This window comes from Mastomys coucha, unplaced genomic scaffold (genome assembly GCF_008632895.1).
Source record: "Mastomys coucha isolate ucsf_1 unplaced genomic scaffold, UCSF_Mcou_1 pScaffold22, whole genome shotgun sequence".
NCBI lineage: Eukaryota > Metazoa > Chordata > Mammalia > Rodentia > Muridae > Mastomys > Mastomys coucha.
In genome coordinates, this window is record NW_022196905.1 from 198871997 (window position 1) to 198877455 (window position 5459).

Sequence of the window (5459 nt, forward strand, 5' to 3'; positions counted from 1 at the left end):
CTACAGGACACTGGAGCTTCCAGATTGAGTATACAAAGCCTCCTGTGATACTCTTTGGGAATCATTGATCACCCATTCTGTCATGGGACATTTGCTAATCAAGCTGACTTGAGTAACTCATCCTGTTGTCATGCCTCAGATATGTCCCTAAAAGCATCACCAGTAAGTTCATGGCTTATCAATGTGAACTGAAGGGAATGATTTCTTGCAGGTGACACTTCTGTGTTGAGCTAGTATACTTTTATGACTCTTCATGAAAAGCTACACCATATCAATATTCATAGTCAAATGACTGAAACACTTGACATGATCCATTTTAGGTACTATAATTTCTATTTACTTGACAACTATGGAAAATAATAGAAAGCTTCATGCATACTCTGAATGAAGCCTGTATATAATATGTCCATGTATCCTAAAATGTCATAAGTAGAAGCTTCTTTCCCCAGCATAACAAAAATTGAAGTTGCGACCTAGTGGGATGAGTTTGAATCCTGAAAATAAAATTTTCTTACATGGATTGATTTCTCTCCCGCGAGTGAAATCAATTTCAGTCTTACAAGGCTGGTAACTTCAAGAAAATGTGGTTTCTTGCGATTTTCTTTTATAACCCTCCCCCTATCCTTTTATGTCCTGCCTTGTGTGAAGGCAGCACATGAGATTCCAGTCATGAACTTTCAAGACTGTAGAATGAGCCAAAAAGAACCTATATTCTTTTGCACCTAAAATCATAGATATCCTGTTGTTCCTAGAAAATAAATCTACTCTCTTATTTTGGCCCAAATTTGGAAGCATAAACGTCAACTGGGAGAGGTAATTTCCAAGATAGTTATTAACAAGTCCTCATTTGGGTCTGATTGCTACAGATTTATATTTGGTTCTCTGAATCACTGATGAAAGTGTTCTGATTTCCCCAAAGCCAGAATAGAAGTTCTCTCTCGTTTCCTGGGCTGCCGTAGGGGAGAATGTTTTGGTCAAACACTGCTGCTGATTGTGGGATTGTGGATCAAAGTATTGCTTCAGTCTCTCATTTATTTCTACCAATATTTGTTTAAATGCCCTTAGCTTCACCATCTCATAAGAACTATTTAAGCTTAGATTTATGAACAAATGGGATCAATGTACCTGGAGTGGGCAGCATATAGAAATATGCCTGCTCTGAATTCATATACCTGAAAATATAGACACTTATCAGGTGTGGGGTGTGGGAAGCAGATGAGACTGAAAAGAATTATGTGTGCCATCATGGCACTTTCTCTTCACATTTATAATTTGCTTAAACTTCTCTTTTTAGGTACAATTTTTATCAGTGAAATACTTATATTTAGATAATGGAAATAGATAATTTTCATCATTTTTATACTGTATATGTATTTTCAACCTAAAACCAGAAGATAATTCCATAGGAAAAATACTCTGTTGCAGGGGAGTAGAATGCATTATAAATTCTTGGTAAGACTTTAATTCTAAAACAAGAGGAATTAGGATTAAATGGAAGAGAATAGAACAAGAAATCTATATGTTGTGTACTCTTTTAGTCTGCAGTAGTAAATACATTCAATATCCTGACTAGAAATATAGTTCCAATGAACTTCGCTATTGACAGAAGTGAAGGTTTATTGAGATTCATTCTAGTTTTTTGAGTAACAATGAGATTTGCATGCCTCTTTGTGCCTAAGACACCCCTCTGTGAATGGTATATGACCAGTAATTTTCATTTGAATTATAGATTGACATACCAGATGCCTTTTAGTTGGGGGTTAAGATCATCTGATCTTTTATGTAACAAGTGCCATTTGACTTAGTTCCTGAGAAGGGCCATGGCATATCTCTGTGGTGATATGGTGTCTTCTCTAGTTGAACTGAATTTTTTGAAAGGAAAAGGCCTGCCTTGAGGCCAGGCAACCATGGAATGGAGCCTGTTCACTTGAAGAAGCTCCACATGAGCTGTCTAGAAACTTCATTGTGGTTGTACTTAGGCTATACTATGGTGTAAATGTTTGCCTTAAAATGTCAGAGTAGAACTTACTGGGAATGTAACTCAGTAGAGAATGTTTGAATTATAGAGGTGGAGTCTTCATACATGGAGTAAGTCCTCTCCCATTGATTAGTTTGCATGTTTGTAGGGAGGCTTCCATTATTAGTTCACATATTTCTCATGCCTCTGTATTTCATAAGTCAAATAATTCCATCCTCAATTTATAGAAAAGAAATGGTATAATGTGACAGTAAACTTTCTCTCTTATTTGAAGTCAATCTTCTGCAACTTAAACTCTCTATTCCTATAGTTTTTTTTTTTTCTTTTTTTGGTTCATCCAATTAACTCAACAGATATACAAATAAGAGAAAAGACATTTAGTCATCATATAAAGTGTCTGGTCATATCTACTCAGATAATGCTTCATATTATTTAAATAGAAGAAAAGGAACATTTTCAGGGATTAATATGTTCCATGTAGAAGGGGTAGTATTTACCTTAGATTCTTTGTTTAGTGTAGTGAAAAAGTTAAAAGGAAATCTATGGTAACAAGATTTGTTTTAATAGAAGTACAATGCTCTTATTATTTTTAGCATAAATTAGGTTCTTTGAAATTTAGTTTGCCATCTAAAATAAAACTATCACAATATTTTGATTTTTACAGGATCAGGGTTCAATTCTTTCAAGGCTTCAAATAATAGAACAGAATGTTTTAGTAAAAATTATGACTTTCACATAGGGAATTTTAGGTTCCTAGACACGACTTAGTCACTAAGTATGTTTAATATGACTACATGAATGCAAAGAAATTGGTACAAAGCATGGAATAGTAAATATAGCTTTTGTTACTTTTTTCACATAATAAAATATCCAAGTCATTGTTCATTTATGCTCATATACTTTTATATGTAAAGGTATATTTATATATATACATACAAATATATATTTAAATTGAAAGGTATCACATATTGATAAGATTTTACTATATTTAGTTCTGAAAGTTGGAAAACTAGGAATACATTTAAAGTAAAGTCTTTAAATACACTGATAAATCCTTAATATTATTCTTTGTATACATATGAAAATGTAATGTTCCTTTGAAATCAAATATTTTTAAAGTGGTGTGTCCAAGTAATCAAAGTATAATACTCCATGTAAAGCATGTTTGGACTTTCACATTTTATTTGTCACTTGACAATTGTGTATAATTATTTTGTTCATATTTATCCTTGTCTGAATCCTCTGAGATCCTACTACAGTTTCCTACACGCCTAACTTTGTATCCTCTTTAAAAATAATTTTCTTCTTCTTCTAGCAACTATTAGTTGCCAAGAGCTTCTCATTCAGGCGCAGGGCTTGGCACTCACCTCCTGCTCCATGCTAGGATTTTATCTGGTTTGAGCTTGCATGAGTTTTGGTCTTGCATATTTTTCTCTACAGGTGTAAATTCATAGATGGACTTGATTCTGCCACAAATCCAGGTTCAAGCTCCTATTGGGGGCTGACTCTCAAACACCTATGACTCCTGATTCATGGGATTCAACATCCAATTTTGGTGTCCTTAGACACTGTATACATATAGTACACATACATGCACACAAGCTAAACACTCATATACATGAACTAAGTAGGAAGGGGGGATAGACTAGAATCTGTGGGTGGACAAGAGCAGGAGGGATCAGGTTAGAGAGGTGGAGGGAGAGAGTGAAGGGAGAGACAGCTAGAATTTGTGGCAGCATTTTCGGGGGTGGTATGAAAAATTTCTAGAATATAAGAGGTTGAATCTATTAAGAAGCTCTAATAATGGAGTATACAATCTGAAGGGGCATTTTTTATTTCTATTTTTTTTTGTCAGACAACTCTTCCAATAGTGGAACTGGATAACATTCAGTTGAGTTACTGGCCAAGGAGGTCCAGTGGAGATTCCTAAATAACCCAAACTAAGGCTGGAACAGGAAAGTAGGAAAGTAGAGACTTGGAATGGAGTCCCTAGAAAATACTACATTTTAAAACAACTGACAGATTTTAATGATAGTAATTTAATTATCTTGTTATTATAACCTTAGTCAATATATTCAGAGTAAATTGTTTCACAATTAGTAGATTTTAAAGTGCTGCTATAAGGTCATATTTCTTCTTAAAATCAATTCTAAAGAGTTAACATTTTCTTGTCATAATAGTACATTTTAGAACTGAGTCTGTCTTATTTTTTTAACATCATGACTCATTTAGTTTGTCAACATATTTTGAAGGAATATACTCATGTAGCTTATTCAGATTTGTCACCAGTTCAGTGCAGGGCACACTTTCACTTAGTTGTACTTAATTAATTTGTCTTTTTTTTCTAAGACATCTATAATATAGCTCATACCTTGAAATTAAATGGTATGATTTTATATACACACACACACACACAAACACACACACACACAAACACACACACACACACACACACACACACACACACACATTTAAAGGGAGTTTCCTCTAGTGGTGAAGGAGGTCAAGTAATAATGTCTTACTAAATATAATGGAAACTTAAATAGAAATCCAAGTGCCAGGAACAAGTTATTTATTTCTGAATTGTTGGTCATAGAGGTCTCATAGACCCCTACAAGATACTGCTATTGGTTTTAGTTGCTTTCTATAAGTTGGTAATAAAGACAACACATATTTGGATCATAGGACATGGAAAAATCAATCTGAATATTTCTTCCTATTTAGTATAATCCATATGCAGTAAGTGTCTATGTATACTACTGGGGAATAGCCATCAATCTTACTCAGCTACAAATCCTCCAAGCTATGTCCAGTGGTGCTCTGGTGGCATGAATATATTGAATGTTGTCAACCACATTCCGAGGATGGAAAACTTGTTCCACATGACATTTATAAGCCATTTATATTTCGTGTTCCCGACTGGGTCAAAATATTCTCACTGTTTAAGCCATGACCCTTCGTAAAGAACCTAAAACATGTATTCTGCTAATAATAAGCTAATAATAAGACTTGGTAATAAGCTGTCCTTTATGTTCTTATCTTTAGCTATAGATGAGTGCATGATCTCTCATTACTCATCAGTCAAGACTCTTTTTATGGGTGACTGTTTCTAATAATTCACACAACTGGTTAGTGAATAGAGGAAGAAACCAGAATACTCTTTTTATTGCTCATCTCCTTTATGTTTAAATAGAACAGAGTTTATTACAGAACATCAAAACTACTCAAAATACAGAGAATAACTGATCAAGAGTGCACAGCAAGATACCTATCTATCTGTCTATATCTATATCTATATCCATATCCATATCCATATCCATATCCATATCTATATCTATCTATATCTATATCTATATATCTTATATGGCTGTATATACATCTGCAATGGCTATTCCTGGTTGTCAACTTGATTAGATCTGGGATGAACTTCTATCTAGAATTGGAGGTCTCACCTGTGATCCAAGTCTTGAGGCTGGAAGAC